Source organism: Aphelocoma coerulescens, chromosome 10 (genome assembly GCF_041296385.1).
Source record: "Aphelocoma coerulescens isolate FSJ_1873_10779 chromosome 10, UR_Acoe_1.0, whole genome shotgun sequence".
NCBI lineage: Eukaryota > Metazoa > Chordata > Aves > Passeriformes > Corvidae > Aphelocoma > Aphelocoma coerulescens.
Genome location: NC_091024.1, coordinates 21,316,358 through 21,334,968, shown reverse-complemented (window position 1 = coordinate 21,334,968; position 18,611 = coordinate 21,316,358). Strand labels below are relative to the sequence as shown.

Sequence of the window (18,611 nt, the reverse complement as noted above, 5' to 3'; positions counted from 1 at the left end):
GTGAAACGCTCACATCAAATCCCTTTGCGTTTCTCAACCAAGCATGGGTTGGACTTTGAGGAGTGTGTGTGGATGTGTGTGTGGATCAAACCAGGCCTCATCATCAGTGGTGGCCTTTTGAGTACCCCAGCTTTATGGTTCTCAAGCTGCGAGAGACGTTCCACCCAGAGGGAGGTGCTGGCACAGCCCGCTGTGGCCCAGGAGGCCTCCAAGAGCCTCACTCAGGACAGAGCTGTTACAGGCTCACAAGATGATTTGCCTCAGTCATCAGTAAGGTTCCATCTCTGACATAATCCATGGTGGAAACTACTGGAAACAACTCCCAAGACATTTGGAAATTGTTTCCAAAACTGAAGCAACAATGGTGGTCTTCCACTTGGGCTACAATTCATCGAGAGAACGTTTCAAGGCTGTCGTGGGATGACTGATTATCCTTTGTTCCCCACCGTGGCTCATGCTGCTCATGGGAAGCTGATGCTGCTGTTTTGGTCACGGCTGTTCCCAGCTGTATCATGCAGCAGCACCTGGTGTGCTGAGGGACCTTTCCCTGCCCAGCTGGTTTGGTGAAGGGGATGCTTCCTCTTGCAGCTGGTTCAGTCAAGGCTTGTCAGGGGGAGGAGCACAGGAGAGGATGAATGACCACAGCCACAGGGCAGGGTCTCCCAGATGCCTGGCTGAGGCCAAGGCTCAGGAAGCTGCAGCCGGAGACCCTGGGGTTGTGCCTCTTGGGCCTCTGGAAAATGGCCCCAGGGGCCTTTCTTGCTCTCTGAGGGTCCCAACTACAAAGGTGGAGTGGAGCTGTGGTGGGGCATTCCTCCCCCCTGCTTTTTCAGGCCACACTGAGATCTGAGAAATGCTCATTAGGCCTCGGCCTTGAAAACAGCACCTGGTCCCAGCTCTTCCTGAGCCTCTCAGAAACACTCTCTTTCCAAGAACTGCTGTCTGACGGGCTCCTTTTCCTTATGACCGGTCTTTGAAAATACTTTTGTTTCCTGAACGCCATAACATTCCCATTCTCACAGTTTCAAAGCAAGTGCCAACACAAACTGTGGCCAGGATGGAACATTGTTATGGCTAAAGCCCACTCTCTTGCGACCCTATAAACAGCGGTCCAAAATGAGACCATTTGAGCTCTCCTGGAGCACAGCAGGCTGTGACCAGCAATCTCCCTCTGGGTGAGATGCCTCTCAGAGCCAGCAAGCTCTCAGGTTTGCAGTACTTGGAGGATTGCCAAACAACAACAAGTCCTGGGCTGACACCCTCACTCCTTGAGGCCCGACCCTGTGCCCATTGGGAGATGCAAAGGCATCCAAAGTGAATATTTCACTGACCTCTGATGGGAATTTTTCACAGGTACCTTGCGTGCACTGACTCTTTATGTCTGTGTGCATGCACATGCACGTATGCTATAGCAAATCTGGGAGAAATACTGCTTTCTTAGATGTTTAAGTAGCTTGGATATCTAAGTAAATTAGGCCTGTAAGTAAGGTTAAGTTACAGTTATAAATTTGCCTAAATGCTTGTCCTGGGGTGATGTTATCGGGCTGCTTTATTCCTTAACCATCCGCTTAATGCCCAAGGCAGCTCTATCTTTAAGATGGACCTGGGGGCCGGAGCCGCAGCCGCGGGAGCCCGGGTGCGGTCGGTTCACCGGGTCTGTCCAACGGCTCTGGCTCCAACAGCGCTGCACCGTGCTCTGGAGGGAGGGCAGCGGGGACACTGCACTGCTCCTGGGGTGGTTTTTCATTCCCGCTAGCTTGGAAAAAGGTTTTAGTTTTTTTTTCTTTCCTCCCGCTGGCCTTCCTACCTTCCTTCCCTTCTCTCTGGTCCGGGGAGCCTGCAGGGTGGCCCCGGCTGGCCCGAACCCCGAGGAAGGCCAAACCAGTGAGCGAAGGGACACAGAAAGCCACCAGCTTCGCCTGCTGCAAGGAGGAGGAGGACTGGCATCGGAGAAAAATAGGTTTTCCCAGCTGTTCTCTGGAAAATGGCCCTAGGGGCCATTCTTGCTCTGTGAGGGTCCCAACTGCAAATGTGGAGTGAAGCCTTGGCCCAAAGTGCCTGGGCGTTGGTGTCGTGGCACAGGGCATGTGATGAGGAGGGCAGGGAGGGCTGCAGCAGGTAGTTCTGGCTGAGTGGTGAAGGCAATGAACTGGAAATCCATTGGGATTTCCCTGTGCAAGTTTGATTCCTGCCAACTACAGGACACACACTTCTTTTGGGCTGCAGGCAGCTGACCACGCTGCAGCTGTGACACTCCAGGTACCTGCAAAAAGGTACCACTCTACAGGTGGGTGCCATGGACAACAGCTGGGGCTGCCCAGAAGGCTCCTGCACTTGCAGTCCCAGCTGTTCCCACAGAGCAGCCCCAAGGGAGGAGCTAAAGTCAGCCTGCCGCACTTCTAAACAGTGCTTTCTTAAGGAGGTCTGGGTGGGCCTGCCCCTCCCAGGGACTACTGGGAACCGTCTCCCACCCTCAGTAATGTTACGCAGGACACCAATCTGCACCAGGCAGAGAGGAGATTCCTTGTCTCCCTGTCTTGATGTTCGGGGCATCCTTTGGCTGTTGGGCTGTAAAAAGGCAGAGATGAGGCAGGAGGGAGGACAAGACAGGGGCTGTGGGGGAGTGCAGCACAACACAGCCAGGGTAGGAGGTCACAGCCCCTGTGAAAGGCAAGGTACCAACAGCTCTACAATCTGCTTAATGCAAAAAACTCCGTCTCAGACTGAGTTTTTACCTCGCAGTACATGTGACCTGAAGGCCCAACCTAAACCAGCTCTCACTGGCTGAGAATATCCCATATGGACAATAAAAGAATTGGACATTTGTTTAAAACAAAAGACAGTTAACACCCCACTGAGGATCTGTCCTCACCACCTACACAGGAAAAGCACAGAGTCATTATGTGATCAACAGTATCTAATTAGCTCCTCGCAAAAAGATTCATGTCACTGGTCAAAAGAACTGTACTGTAAACGTAAACCTTCTTCCTCCTCTGGGCTGGTCTCCTATATGAGTTGGGCTGGGACCCCTTCTTGTGCACAGCTGTAATAGCAGAATTCCTTCCCTTGGTAATTCCAAGCAAAGGGAGCCTGCGTCCCTCCTTGGCCAGCAAAGAACCAAACTGTTGGGCAGGTGCAGTCCCCAGCGTGCTGGGAGCAGAGCTGGATTTCTGGGCAGCGCTGCAGCCGTCAGGATGGCGCTGGATTTCAGGTGCCCCCGTCCCTAGCAAGGCCCAAGGCTGCAGCCTGCCTCCGGGGTGCCTTGAGCATGTGCAGCGCCAGCCTGGGGGGTCAAAGGGCAAGTGGCCGTGCAGGGCTGTGGGACAAGGGCGAGGGCCGGCCCGGGAGCTGTGGAGCGTATGCCCAAGGGAGATGAATTTGTCGGGGAGTCCATTTTGTGGGGTGCGGGAGGCCGAGCAGAGAGGAAGGCACGGAGGGAGAGAGGGAGGGAAGGAGAGCCAGCAGTGCCCGGGCAGGGTCAGGCCCGGCTGGGGGCGGTGGCGGCCCAGCCCCAGGGGGAGCAGAGTGGCGCAGCGGGAGCGTGCTGGGCCCATAACCCAGAGGTCGATGGATCGAAACCATCCTCTGCTAGGCCTCTTTTTCACCAAAGCTGCCCCACCCAACAGCTTTTACCCTGCTTGCCTCTAGCTCTCTGGGCACCCCTGGTCCTCCTTCTCCCTCTGCCCCTGGTACAGCCCACGGATGGCTGCAGAGCAGTAGGCACAGTTCCCCCACAAGGCCTTGGGACACAGGTCTTCCTCCTTTCCCTGCTGGCAGCTCAAGCTGCAGCTTCTCAGGCACAGGAGGGCACCTCCTGTAGGGGCAGAGGAGGCTCAGCCTGCTGCACCTGGGCTCAGCTCAAAGACCTGGGAGCTTTCTCTGTCCTTGTCTCTTTGCTGCCGTGACCATTTGTAGGGTGATCCAGGATCAGGGCCAAGCAGGTATTCCCAAGGGACACTGTATTGGCTAGAGGTGGCTGGGTGTTGGGAATGGAGGGGACATGGGATTCTGCAGTGTGATCGCTGGGGGAAGAGGAAAGGGGCTGCCCTGTGCTACTCACAGATGATTCAATCTCCATGTCAGACTGCTGAGCTGTCAGCAGTTTGTGGCCTCCATGAAAATACAATGCAGGAAGAGCATAGAGAAAATTTATAAACCCATGCTGCTTGAGTGGATACAAGAATGTGAAGTAGATGAGCTGATCCTGGATAAGAGCAAGGAAAGGTTGTGTTTACTGTTTGTTTGGGGTTTTTCTTTTTGTTATTTACTATGTGAACCTTTTTCAATTGGCCAAACGTGAATTTCCCCAAGTTGAGTCGGCTTTGCCAACAACAGTTTTTGCAAAGCCATGTCTGAGTGTTTATTTTGTCCTGGAAGAATTCTTGTCTTATTTCCTATGCTCCTCATTCACTAAAGGTGGAGCAGGAGTGAGCGGTTGGCTGTGCTTACCCCACCACATGTATGTACTCACAAATGCACCTACACCTGCACGTGTATGAAAGTGGGTGGGGAGTGATGCCATTAACAGCTTTAGGTCCACTAAATCACCAGCAGCACTCACATAAACAAGGGAGACAATCTGATCCTTTTCTTTCTCTGGCTGCTCAGGACTGGAGATTGGTACTGGACACAGATCCATCTCCCACCTGCGCACCCTAGGTCTGTGCAGTCTGCGCCTGCAGCTCAGTCATAATCTGTCCAGGGTCCTGCTCCAAGCCTGGTCACTCCCTGCTGCTGATCTCCTCTAGTCGGTGTCTAGCCCAGCTTGAGTTTCCCAGACAATATCTTACACACAGAAAGCCCTGTACGCTGTGGCAGCTCGTAGCAGTGTGCATGGAAGACACCAGGCTGTGCCTCCATCTGGGCAGCTGTGAACTCCAGATAGCAGAAGAAGCAACACAACCTGCAGGCGTTGGTGGTATAGTGGTGAGCATAGCTGCCTTCCAAGCAGTTGACCCGGGTTCGATTCCCGGCCAACGCAGAATTCATTTTTTGTAGGCTCAGTAGTGTCCTGTCTAATCCCGAAGAGCAGCACGGAGGCCTCGAGCTGTTGTGTCTCTGTAACCCTGGGTGACAGACCACGGCTTCTACTTCAGCCCTCTATTACCTGCCATGACACGTCTTATTTTGATGCACAGGTTTCTCCTCACCTGTGGTTCTCCCCAGTACCTCTCCCAGGGATTCAGATGAGGGTGATGAAAGATGTTTGTATAGCACCAGCTCTTGGGGCCCTGGAGGACACGCTGCTTTCACCAGTGTACTTTTCCAGCTGAGGGGGCTCTGGGCTGGGCTCCTCACTGTACAGGAGCCAGATGAGAGGGATTTTCAGTGTTGCTGCTGCAGGTGGTTGCACCTAGCAAGAGAAGCATGCTGCTCTGACACGGTTATGATGAAGACTGACAATGCCCACGTGGGGACCAAGGCATGAACTGCACATCATGAGGCCAGATATGCAATTTGGGGGTATAGTGGGAGAAGGCCTGTTCTTTATAAAATGTCTCAGTGTCACATTGGAGTGAAATTGCTCTCCATCCTCCACCTTTTCCATCTCTGCAGTGCCGGCTGGTCAAATGCCTTGTTATTCCCCTTCAGAGGGGATGCTGGTATGTACAATGTCTGTGTTCATAGCACAGAGTCATTTAATATGTAGGACTCTTTCTTGAAAAGAGACTGTGGTCCATGTGGGAACTTAGTTTGAAATGACCTGATTAACAATCATGACTGCATGTCTTAGGCACACTGTGTAGGGCTGCTGACCTATTCTGTCCAGGCTCCAGCACCACAGTGATATGCTAAAGTTTAATGGAATTCATTGTAATGATGTTTTTGGTAACTAAAGGCTAAAACAGTCTCATTTCTCTTACAGCTTATGGCTAAGAGAAACTGGCATAAGTTGCTAAACTACTACCCATAAAATTGGAAAAATTGTACAACGAGGGAAATTCCCACTGACTGGAAAAGGGGAAACATAACCATCATTTCTAAAAAGACAAAAAAGGAAGTCCTGAAGAATGATAGGTTGGTCAGTCTCACCGTGGTGCTCGGCAAGATAATGGGAAAGATCTACTGGGAAACTTTGTTAATGCACGTGGAAAACAAGGAGATGAAAGGTGACAGACAGCATGGCTTCCCTAAAGGCAAAATTATTGGCCTATTCTACTGAAATGCAGCCTGGAGAAGAGCTGTGAGGGTGTCAGCATGCTGAGGGAACAGAAAGGCCAAGGTCCCACTGAGAGGTGAACTCAGATGACTGGATTCAGAGTCCAGAGTGCTCACCATTACACCATGGGACCTCCTGCATAGGTGGCCTCTGGCTCCTGTGCCCAGCCTTGCTCAGCCTTATGCCCCTGGCTGAGCAAGGCTGTCTCTCCATCGCCTTGGACATCCATCACCAAGTGCAGCCTTCCTGCAGGGCCTCCAGGCACTCTCTGATCACACCACCCTTCAGGGCAGCAGCACAGCTCCTTCTGCAGGCCCGCCATGGCCTCTCTTACAAGTGCCAGGCTTGAAACCTCACACAATCTTGTCTTTCCCAAATTGCAACAAGCTCTTTCTGTCTCAGGGAAGGCCTTGGAAAGTCACCTTCCCTCAGCAGAAGCCCCCTTGCCTTCTCTTCTCCAGCCCAAACCAGCCCCGCTCCTTAAGGACTAATGAGAGGGAAACATTGCCCCATCTCTACAAAAGGTGAAGAAAGACCTTCTGGGGAACCCAAGGAAAGGGGCTGGAGAGGCAAGGAGAACGGACAGGTGAGACACCAAGGGCTGAGCAACGACTGAGCTCCAGTTCCTGTGGGGAAGAGGTTCCCTCACTGCCCGCGGTGCAGGGCAAGGAGGGCAGAGGCCTCTCTGGGAACTCCTTCTTCTCAGAAGGAACTTGACTGCCAGGCGTCCCAGGAGGACACAAGTCCCAATGGCTGCTCAAAGCAGGGCTGCAGACAAAGCAAGAAGCAGGAGACTCAGTGCCTGAGCCCCATTGCAAATCCCGTGTGATGCCCAGGCGTGGGGAATCACAAAGATCTCTGCACACCTGGCTCCAGTGGCTCTTTGCTCTCTGGGAGTCTCTGCAGGATCCAGAGTAGCCCCCACAGTCTGCTTTTGCCAAGGCCGACCTGGCCCAAAGCCAGTCTGTGCCTGCTGGGCTGGGAGGTGCCTGGAGTCGCGGGCAGGAGGCCCGGCTGAGGGGAGCAGGAGCAGGAGCTCAGCTGCTCTGTGGGAGCAGAACTTGCAGAGGGAAGAAGCCGCGCTGTTCGGGAGCAGGAGAGGCCAGGCAGTGTGGAGCCAGGCTGAAGAAAAGCTGGTCTGCCTTGGCCAGGAATGACCGAGCCCTGCTCACCTGCCTGAGGGCAGCTCTGCCAAGCACTACCCCGCAAGGCTCCCGCAGCGCTGCTGCTTCCCGCTCCTGCCGCCCGCAGCCGGCGCTGCCTCCTGCTCCTCCAGTGCCCACGGGCACTGCCTCCCGCACCGCCACCTCACACCCTGGACTGGCTCCAGCTCCTGCACCTCTCACACTGGCTGCCCCCTCCTTCCACCCCCTGCACACACCCCAGCTCCAGCTCCTGCCATGTGCCTGCGCTCCTCTGGCTCTCACACGTGGCCAAGCTCACGCTGCTGGGTGCTCCTAATGGAGCCCCTCCAGTTGTAGAACACAAGTCCTGTTTCACTGGGGAATCCTCCGTGGTCCCCAGGCCTTTCAGGAAACCTCTTCAGTGCCATGGCTACTCTGCAGGATGGATTGCCATCTGGAATATTCACGTGCTCCAGCAATGGTGCTGAGGGTGCCACGAGCTTCGCAGGTGTTTCAGTGTTGTGGTGGCTGCAGGAACCAGCTGTGTCCTGGGCAGGCCAACCCCTAAAGGTTTTCCAAGAGAGACGGCACCCACAGCACCCTGTGTCTCCTCCATTCCCAACACCCATTCCCAACACCCAGCCACCTCTAGCCAATACAGTGTCCCTTGGGAATACCTGCTTGGCCCTGATCCTGGATCACCCTACAAATGGTCACGGCAGCAAACAGACAAGGATGGAGAAAGCTCCCAGGTCTTTGAGCTGAGCCCATGTGCAGCAGGCTGAGCCTCCTCTGCCCCTACAGGAGATGCCCTCCTGTGCCTGAGAAGCTGCAGCTTGAGCTGCCAGCAGGGAAGGGAGGAAGACCTGTGTGCTCATAATACGCAGGGCCTCGAGAAGGGAGCTGTTCCTGCTGCTCCGCAGCTGCCCATAGGCCATGCTGAGGGGCCCTTTGGGAGTGTTGGTGCCTGAGAAAGCCAAAGAGAAAGTGTCACCTAAGCCTAGGGAAAACAGAAACTATCAAACAACATCTTTTCAATGTTAGAGAATTAGACATTACTTTATTCTGGCCAGGATGTGCTGCCTGGGATGTGCAATAGAAATTATTCCATCCACACATGCCTGGTTTGTGCAGTGGAAATTTTTCCATCACACATGGTTCTTTACCAGATTTTTCACATATTTATATGTCAAAACCCCAAAGAAATTCTTCTTCATTGGACCTGAATTACACAATCCTTAGTATTCCATCTCCTATTGATTATTGATCCCTTTTCCTTGGATGCTAATTTGGTGCTCTTAACAATCTTTTCCCAGTCCACACGTCTCCAGCCACACCAGGCGGTAATGTTAATGTCTGTTTATCTCCTCTATATCTTCTGGCCACTCCCAACCTGTAGGTGCATGTTAAACTCTCATAATCTGGGAATCTTCTTTTTGTTGATTGAGGCCTACCTGGCCCCAGCCAGCGAAACTCCAACCCTGAGTAAACAGAGTCTTTTGAAGAAAAGCTTTGATTCCCCTCCCCCTGGGCAAAGATGAACAAACCCCTGATTAAAGTTAGTTAAAAAAATACTAAAAGTTGTATAATTTCTAACAAAAGCAGGAAGCGGGGGCAGAGGGAAGCAGAGGGCTATCTGCTGGGCAGGGGTGCCCAGAGAGCTAGAGGCAAGCAGGGTAAAAGCTGTTGGGTGGGGCAGCTTTGGTGAAAAAGAGGCCTAGCAGAGGATGGTTTCGATCCATCGACCTCTGGGTTATGGGCCCAGCACGCTCCCGCTGCGCCACTCTGCTCCCCCTGGGGCTGGGCCGCCACCGCCCCCAGCCGGGCCTGACCCTGCCCGGGCACTGCTGGCTCTCCTTCCCTCCCTCCCTCCGTCCCTCCCTCCGTGCCTTCCTCTCTGCTCGGCCTCCCGCACCCCACAAAATGGACTCCCCGACAAATTCATCTCCCTTGGGCATACGCTCCACAGCTCCCGGGCCGGCCCTCGCCCTTGTCCCACAGCCCTGCACGGCCACTTGCCCTTTGACCCCCCAGGCTGGCGCTGCACATGCTCAAGGCACCCCGGAGGCAGGCTGCAGCCTTGGGCCTTGCTAGGGACGGGGGCACCTGAAATCCAGCGCCATCCTGACGGCTGCAGCGCTGCCCAGAAATCCAGCTCTGCTCCCAGCACGCTGGGGACTGCACCTGCCCAACAGTTTGGTTCTTTGCTGGCCAAGGAGGGACGCAGGCTCCCTTTGCTTGGAATTACCAAGGGAAGGAATTCTGCTATTACAGCTGTGCAAATTGTGGTGCCTGAGCTCAACGCTGCTCACAGTTACCCTGAAGGAAAAGCTCTGGGTTCTAGGCACTTTGTGCTAAGCAGGCTGTCAAGCTGCAAGTTCTTGCCTTTCACTCTTGGTGCTAATGCGAGGTGACAAAATGCTCAGCTCCAGGTGCTGTCCACATTTCCCCTTTCCTTCTTCATTGATGCTGACAACATCGCTGAGCTGCTTTTCCCTTGCGGTGCTTTCCCCACGGCAAGTGGCTTGGCTGCAGGGCAGAGACCTTGCAGCAGCACTGGGCTTTAGTCTCCTGCCCTTCCGTGCGCGCCTGAGGCTTTCCCGTGGCCCGAGGAAGGGCCTTCAGAAGCCAGGCAAGGCCGCCAGCAGCTCCTCCCTTGCGGCTGCTCTGCGGGAAGAGCCGGGGCTGCAGTGGCAGGAGCCCTCTGGGGCTGTGTCACGGCTGCAGCGTGGTCAGCTGCCCGCAGCCCAAAAGGGGTGTGCACCCCGTAGTTGGCAGGATTCGAACCTGCGCGGGGAAACCCCAATGGATTTCTAGTCCATCGCCTTCACCACTCAGCCACAACTACCTGCTGCAGCCCTCCCTGCCCTGCACATCACGGGCCCTGTGCCACGACACCAATGCCCAGGCACTTTGGGCCAAGGTTCTTCTTAGGAACGAGTGATTGAGATTGCTTAAAAAAATCGCTGGCAAGGGTATCAGCAAAAGCCAGATTTAATAATAACTGAAAGGACAACAAGGAGTTGTGTTCTCTTGTTGGCAAGAGAAACTCTACTACTTACAGGACAGTTAAGGCACAACAAGGAAAAACAAGCAACAACAAAACCAAACAAAATCCAAGCAATCAAAACAGAAATGGACTAAGAACTATCTAGGGGAATGTGTGTGTTTGTGTGTGTGTGACAAAAGACAGTGAAGGCAAGGATATAACAGAACACAGCCTAACACCTTAACAGCACTCAACAGTATTTTTACTTAACCTATCCCTTAAACTTAATTAATATCTGAACCTTAAAATTTAACAGAGGAATAACACTTGAATAGCATTTAACCTAACATATAACTTTGAAGTTATACTTAGCAACTTAGCAGAAGAGCAACACTTAGCAGCTTTGTCTCAGTTTTGGAGACAAAATTTTAGGAGGAAACGCTCTGGAATGAGTGACTCCTCAAAGGGAAAGGGCCTCCCCCTTTCCTCCGCCAATGAGACAAATTAATAACAGCAGGTGAAAGCGAAAAAAATGAACTGTTTATTAACACAGAACAAAACAGGGATAAAAAAGGAAAAAGGTTATGTGGGGAGGTGCCCGCAAGGAACCTATTAAGATCGGAGTTAAGAAAGTTGGCTTTCACAAAGTTGTTGATTAGTTGTTGATTAGTTATTGAAATAAAGTTGGTAATTAGGGAATAAAGAGGGTTGTTAATTAGTTTGTTGAATGTTTCTGCAGTTGAACAGTTGTACGTTGATCAGATTTAATTGTTGCAACTGATCGAGGTTAAAAGTTATTAGTTAATAACTAATGTGTCATTATATTTACGTGTTCATTTTATTTATTGTTAATAAAATCATTATAAGCATAGTGGTACAAAATGGAGAACAGGGGAATGTTCCAGAACCTCCATGAGGTAATCATAAAAGGAGGGCCTCAACCCTTATCTACATAAGGGTGGAAATGAAGGACTCTTACTGGATGTTCCCCGGACCAGTCAGAAGACCCCAGACAACAGCCAAAGGACACCAAGCCAATAAATGGACTCTAGACAACAGCGAGCCGATCGTGATGCTCCAGTTGGGCGAGGAAAGGGGTGGCTGGGAGATGGAGACTGGGGATATAAAATATATCACCCGAGGCTGCGAGGGGAGCCTCTGCTCTGTGCCCAGTTGAGTTCCTACTGCTGCACTCTTTTGACTTGTGTGAGGCAAATAGCCGCAAGTGGTCTCTTACTGTCTTTTAATTTAGTCTTTGCTAATAAATTTCTTTTAAGGCTCAACCTTGAGCCCGTTTTTAAGAGAAGCGAGAAGGATTGAGTAAAATGTTAACCCCAGAAACTTATCCTCTATCCACACAGCTACACACCCACCCACAGTAGAACAGAAAAACAAAAAAATACAATAAATATGTGGAGAAGGAAAATACACAGGCTGGCAACTGGTCCCCCCAGTCTCCAGGAAGGGAAAGGAGAGTCCACACAGCAGCCTGAAGAAGAGGAGATGGGAAAAAAAAAAACCCTGTCGATTCTCCTGCGCCTGATAACATCACCCCAGGACAAGCATTTAGGCAAATTTATAACTGTAACTTAACCTTACTTACAGGCCTAATTTACTTAGATATCCAAGCTACTTAAACATCTAAGAAAGCAGTATTTCTCCCAGATTTGCTATAGCATACGTGCATGTGCACGCACACAAAGAGTCAGTGCACGCAAGGTACCTGTGAAAAATTCCCATCAGAGGTCAGTGAAATATTCACTTTGGATGCCTTTGCATCTCCCAATGGGCACAGGGTCGGGCCTCAAGGAGTGAGGGTGTCAGCCCAGGACTTGTTGTTGTTTGGCAATCCTCCAAGTACTGCAAACCTGAGAGCTTGCTGGCTCTGAGAGGCATCTCACCCAGAGGGAGATTGCTGGTCACAGCCTGCTGTGCTCCAGGAGAGCTCAAATGGTCTCATTTTGGACCGCTGTTTATAGGGTCGCAAGAGAGTGGGCTTTAGCCATAACAATGTTTCATCCTGGCCACAGTTTGTGTTGGCACTTGCTTTGAAACTGTGAGAATGGGAATGTTATGGCGTTCAGGAAACAAAAGTATTTTCCAGGACCAGTCATAAGGCAAACAGGAGCTCGTCAGACAGCAGTTCTTGGAAAGAGAGTGTTTCTGAGAGGCTCAGGAAGAGCTGGGACCAGGTGCTGTTTTCAAGGCCGAGGCCTAATGAGCATTTCTCAGATCTCAGTGTGGCTTGAAAAAGCAGGGGGGAGGAATGCCCCACCACAGCTCCACTCCACCTTTGTAGTTGGGACCCTCAGAGAGCAAGAAAGGCCCCTGGGGCCATTTTCCAGAGGCCCAAGAGGCACAACCCCAGGGTCTCCGGCTGCAGCTCCCTGAGCCTTGGCCTCAGCCAGGCATCTGGGAGACCCTGCCCTGTGGCTGTGGTCATTCATCCTCTCCTGTGCTCCTCCCCCTGACAAGCCTTGACTGAACCAGCTGCAAGAGGAAGCATCCCCTTCACCAAACCAGCTGGGCAGGGAAAGGTCCCTCAGCACACCAGGTGCTGCTGCATGATACAGCTGGGAACAGCCGTGACCAAAACAGCAGCATCAGCTTCCCATGAGCAGCATGAGCCACGGTGGGGAACAAAGGATAATCAGTCATCCCACGACAGCCTTGAAACGTTCTCTCGATGAATTGTAGCCCAAGTGGAAGACCACCATTGTTGCTTCAGTTTTGGAAACAATTTCCAAATGTCTTGGGAGTTGTTTCCAGTAGTTTCCACCATGGATTATGTCAGAGATGGAACCTTACTGATGACTGAGGCAAATCATCTTGTGAGCCTGTAACAGCTCTGTCCTGAGTGAGGCTCTTGGAGGCCTCCTGGGCCACAGCGGGCTGTGCCAGCACCTCCCTCTGGGTGGAACGTCTCTCGCAGCTTGAGAACCATAAAGCTGGGGTACTCAAAAGGCCACCACTGATGATGAGGCCTGGTTTGATCCACACACACATCCACACACACTCCTCAAAGTCCAACCCACGCTTGGTTGAGAAACGCAAAGGGATTTGATGTGAGCGTTTCACTGAGCCCAAGGGGCATTTTCAATAGGTACATTTACACACCTGAATACAGATGTGCTCTCCTCTGTGCCTCTGTGGGTGTGGGTGGGTGTGAATTGATAATGGTATCAATGTTGTCACTGTGAATTTGTAACTCAGTCCTTGCTATGACTGTGGATTGAGTGCTTCTAAACCCTTTTGCACCCTTTGAATTTTGTATCCATATCCTTTGCATACCGTGCATTTCTAAATGCACAGTCTCCCTATAAAACATTCAACATTGATTACAATTCAATATTCTATTTATACTTCATCCATTTAGTAAATAACAGAGTGAACTTTGCCATCAAACTCTGTTAAAGCCACACTGCCTCTGTCCAGCCATGAAAAGAAGTGTTTTTCTCCTTTCCAGCCCACAATCCTGTACTCATCCCACTGAGAAAATTCCAACATCACCAACAGAAAAGATAAGATTGATTTTCCTATGCTTTTGTGAAGAAGCTCTGACAGGACTGAAAACTTACTCAAAATATATCTGAATTAACTCTCTTTCACAAAGAACAAATTGGCACTGGGCTCTGCAGGACCATGGTCTCCAGGTTACAGACCCAAGCACAGTGACTGAGGCTTTGGTGCTCTGGTGTAATTTCTGGGGGTTCTTTGTGCAGCTGCTGGCAAGCTCAGGAAAGCAGCCAGTGCTCACCCTGGCAGAGCAGGTGGTAGCTGAGGGAGGAGGAGAACAAACGACCACAACTCTCCAGCCATGCTGCACAAAGGCTTTAATGAGAAGGAGCAAAAGCAGCGGCACAGAACACAGACCAAGGGACACGTGTGCGGGGGCCAGGCAGGGAAAGAGATCGGCCCGTTTGCCAAGGACAGAGGGGATGACCCGCCGGCTTCAGCAGATCTGACCGCAGCGGGGGAAAGGCAGACACAGGCCTGACCCCCCCAGCCCAAGGGAGCCCCCAGAAGAGATGGGAACCCCCGCACTGCTGAGGGAGCTGCCCACAGCAGCTGACAGAGAGGATCCCACGGCTGTGCTCTGAGGGAAAGAGCTGAGGATGGGGCCCGGCATGGTCACCACCACCGGCGAAGGCTCGATGAACACCGTGGAGTCAGCGCAGCGGGCGACACAGGGCTCACTGCAGCTGCTTGCAAGGGGGGTTGGGCCACAGGGGCCGCAGGGCCGTGGGGGACAGGGTCTGCAGCAAGACATCTCTCGGCGCAGGAGGCAAAGCTGCAACACAGAGCAGGGAGCGCCAACCAGCCTCAGGATCAGTCTGTCTGTCCTTCAGCTCTCTCCAGGGACACATTTGGTCTTCTAAACACGCTCTGTGCCTACAGCTCCCACGACCCTCCTCATGCCCTGCGAGTGGCACGGCACAGGAAGGCCGCCCCACTTCAGGAATAGGACCCAGCACAGTGGCTTTAAGGCCCCTGTGGAAGGACTGGCCACAGCCCATGTCCAGAACAGACATGGCTGTGTTAGAGATGTCCGGGGACATTTTGCTACACCACGGCAGGTGTGAATTCTGCTGGGCACATCCCGCTGTGGCTGAGCCCCATTGATCCCCTTCTGCTGGAACAAAGCCCCCTCTTCCCAGCTGTCCCCAGCCACCACCATGGAAAGGCTGACGGCCCTTCAACAGTTCTGTGTCAGGGCCGAGCTGAGGCAGCCCAAGGATCAGCCTGGGCAGCCTCCATGACAGCAGTTCAGCCCACAGGGAGAGATGGAGCGGACTCAGGCTTACCTCGTTCCTCGAGGAAAGGCAGGCCAGAGAGGAGGAGGATGCAGAGCCTGCAGCAGCGCAGCCTTTTATGCCGTGTCCCAGAGCCCTGTGGGGCCACAAACATTCCTTGTTCGTGAAACATCCAAACTCCTGGGAGTGGCCACTTGCGAGTCCTCGCTGCTGGTGAAGTCCCTGCCTCTTTCATCTCAGACATTTTTCTCCAGTTTCACACCAGCACCCATGGAAATGATTCATCTGTGTCCCAGCTTCCTAAGGCCCCTTGACTTGGAGTTCCCAGGCCAGTGTGTAAGGTGAGTTTAAATGGATTTGTGGAGTGTCTATTGCTTCTGTCACTTGTTCTTCTTTATGGTTAATCTGGCTCCAGTTACAGTTAAATTCAGCCATGAGAGACACCTCAGGTCAGCTCTCAGGAGCTTTCAGTGCAGGCACTCGGGCTAACCTTGAAAGTCATTACTTCCACGGTCATCACAGATGTACAGAAGACTGTGGGTCAGTTGAGGCAGAAAGTCAACTCTGCACAATCCCATAGTGGGGAAGAGACCCAGCTCTGCAGGGAGGTGGCAAAGCTCAGTGGCAAGCAAAGTGCTTGTTCAGCTGGAAGGATGTCCCCTGCAGGCCTGAGTGACAGCCACAGGGATTTGCTTATGGTCCACAGGCTGTGCCACGGCCTGGTTTTGTGATCAAAGAGATGCCGTGTCCTTCCCTGAAAGAGACCCACAGCCACATTGACCTGTTTTGCTCAGCGTGTTCATCCCAGAGGCCAGAGACCTGGATGGCGGCTTTGGGGCAAGGCTGAGGGCAGGGAGCCCAAAGCTCACGGCTCTTTTTTCTGGGTCAGGAGCGCGGTTTCCCATTTGATGCATTTTACATTTCAAAGGGACACTGGATCAGTCTCCCAGAGCACGTGGGTGTCATCGTGATGTGGAAGAGTTGGGAAAATCCCTGAGCTCCAGGCAAACCTGAGTCACCCAGTGTGGACTGGGTGCCGTAGACTCAGGCATTCAAGGGTGAACAGAGCTCATATCCTCAATGTTCTGCTGCCATGAAGGGCATTTCCCCACCTTTTATCCTCGTTCCTGGATCACCTGGTACAATCTCCTGCATTTGCTGTCTCCCAAGGCATGGCCTTTTGGTGGCTGCTCAAGGGCTCAGATCAACCCCAGAAGGTCTGGGTGGAGCTCTGGAGGTCTTGTGCTCCTATCAAGTGCTCTGGGCAGATCAAACTGCCCCGGTTCCTCAGCAGGCTCTGGGCCTTGTCCTGCTGACTTCTAAGCACTGGCACAGCTCCAGAAAGAGGTCACTGTCCCTTGTGCAGTTCTCCCAGGCCTGTCCCTTGTCTTCCCCCAGGGAGTCCTGGGATTTCTTTTCTTGCAACTTGTGATTGCTGCCTCTTGCCCTTTGGCAGTGGGCCTCTCAGGAGAGTTTGGCTTCATTCTCTCCAGAACCTCCAGGAGGTGGTGGAGACAGCAGCTGCATGCCTCCCTCCACACCTTGCTCACCTCCACCAGGTTGCACAAGCACAGTGCCCTCCGCCTCCCCCCATACGTCAGGGGCTGCAGCCCTTATGTTCTGCCTGGTCCTCTGCCAGTGCCTCTCTCCATAAGAGATCACCACCACCTCCCTTGTCCCTGGGGACACCAAATGGGGACACCAACCCAGATGTGGCTTCTGCAGTGCCAAGGAAAGGGCACCATCCACGGGGTGATCAGATCCCAGGCTTATGGGGCGGGATCTGGAGATGGACAGTAAGGAACTCTCAGGATTAGGGGTGAAAGCTCTCTTGGGACAGACTTTCTTTCTGCTTTCCAGCCCTTGTACCCCAAAGGGATTCCTTGTCACTGGCCTGCCAGTGCAATGCAGAGCAGTTGGCATTCCCTGCACATACCCAGCCCTGTGCTCTCCAGACTGCCATGTGGCGTGTGCTCACCAGTGCAGGCAGCCTCAGTGTCATCTCCTGGTGCTCCTCCCCCTCGAGGACCTGGCAGGCTCAGCTGTAGGAGCCCGTTCCATCTCCTGGTAGCTCCCCAGGGGTGCAGGGCATCCCTGGAAGAGCTGTCCAAGAGACAGGCACCTGTCTGACAGCGGCAGTGTTCAGAGGACAATGGGACAAGGCCCACAGCTTGTGGAGGCAACTGGGAAGTGTGTTCTTCTCAGAGCAGGAGCAGAGGACTTCCATTGGTCTCTGCCAACCTCCATTATCCTGGGTTGCCCCGTGTCCCATGGGCCCTTGAGCAGCCACCAAAAGGCAATGCCTTTTGAAAAGCTGCAGCAGCAGCAGCACAGGATTCCACAGATGTACACGAGGTGGTTTGGGACTGGTCCTAAAGGGTCTGGGAATGCCCCTGACAAAGGTAGAAATTTTGGAGGGAAGAGGCTATGTGTTCTGGTATCCCAGGAATGCCTGAGTCCAGGGCACCGTGTGCACTCATTTCCACATCAAGATGATTCAGGTTTGCCTGAAGCTCATGGATTTTCCCAACTCTTCCACATCACGATGATTCCCACATGCTCTGGGAGACTGATCCAATATCCCTTTGAACTGCAAAATGCATTGAATGGGCAAAGGGATGCCTGCCCCAGGAAAAAGAGCCATGAGCTGTGGGCTCCCTGCCCTCAGCTTCTTTCCCAAATCCGCCATGCAGATCCTGGCCTCGGGGGTGGACACGCTGAGCAAAATGGGTCAATTTGGGTGTGAGAGAATGGGTCCATTTGTCTTTCCGGGAGAGTCGTAGGCACGTGCCTTTGATCACCTTCCTACCTGTTGATTTCCTTGTTCTCTAGAGGATCTCAACTTCCCCAGCTGAGGCCAGAGCTCTGCTTGTAAAATGCATGAGGGCCCTGCTTAGTTTTTGAGGGACACACAGCTGTGGAGATTCCCTTAGACAAGTCCCTTGAGAGACAGTTTATTGAGTCCTTGGTTTTCTTCTCTTGGTTGTCAATCTGCCTCTGTTCCCCAGGCTCATGGGCAGAAAAAAGCAGGCTGTGGCAGAGACTGATAAGAGAAAACAAGGCCCTCGTGGTCCTCCCTCCTCTCAATGAGGAGCTTCCCTCCAGCCCACAGTGATCCTACTTTGCCACTGAGTTTTGCCACAGCCCTGGAGAGGTGCGTCTCTTCTTCTCTATGGGACTGTGCAGCCTTGACCTTCCGCCTGAACTTACCCACCGTCTCCTCCTTGTCAAAGTGACCCCTGGGGAGAAATGCCTCTCAGGCCTGGCTTGTGCATCTGCACCAAAAGCACTTGAGGGCTCCCTCGAGCTGTGTCTCATAGCTAAATTCCACTGTTGACAGGGCAGGCACTGTCCCCATGAAGAGGGCAATGTCACAAAGGCAATCCTTTGTGTGACACAAACCCACCTCCAGTCTTCCTCCACTTCAGCCTCTGACCTCTGAGCCAATTGGCCTTATGCTTCTGGGACACAGATGAATTGTTTTGATGTTGGGACACAGCCCACTCACTTGGTCCTGGTCCTGAGAGGAACTTAAACCACTCAGTCATCTGCTGGCAAAGCAGCACAGGGAACTGCCAGCAGTC

At 52.8% G+C, this 18,611-nt stretch overlaps 5 non-coding genes across 5 annotated transcripts; 2 read left to right on the top strand and 3 right to left on the bottom strand.

Moving 5' to 3' along the window:
* The first annotated feature begins 3,519 nt into the window (after window positions 1-3,519).
* Window positions 3,520-3,591, top strand: TRNAM-CAU (transfer RNA methionine (anticodon CAU)). Its single transcript has one exon. It is a non-coding gene; the product is annotated as a tRNA-Met (tRNA).
* A 1,318-nt stretch (window positions 3,592-4,909) lies between these two features.
* TRNAG-UCC (transfer RNA glycine (anticodon UCC)) lies at window positions 4,910-4,981 on the top strand. Its single transcript has one exon. It is a non-coding gene; the product is annotated as a tRNA-Gly (tRNA).
* A 1,240-nt stretch (window positions 4,982-6,221) lies between these two features.
* Window positions 6,222-6,293, bottom strand: TRNAQ-CUG (transfer RNA glutamine (anticodon CUG)). Its single transcript has one exon. It is a non-coding gene; the product is annotated as a tRNA-Gln (tRNA).
* A 2,709-nt stretch (window positions 6,294-9,002) lies between these two features.
* On the bottom strand, window positions 9,003-9,074 carry TRNAM-CAU (transfer RNA methionine (anticodon CAU)). Its single transcript has one exon. It is a non-coding gene; the product is annotated as a tRNA-Met (tRNA).
* Window positions 9,075-10,050: 976 nt separating this feature from the next.
* On the bottom strand, window positions 10,051-10,132 carry TRNAS-AGA (transfer RNA serine (anticodon AGA)). The gene has a single exon. It is a non-coding gene; the product is annotated as a tRNA-Ser (tRNA).
* Window positions 10,133-18,611: the final 8,479 nt, after the last annotated feature.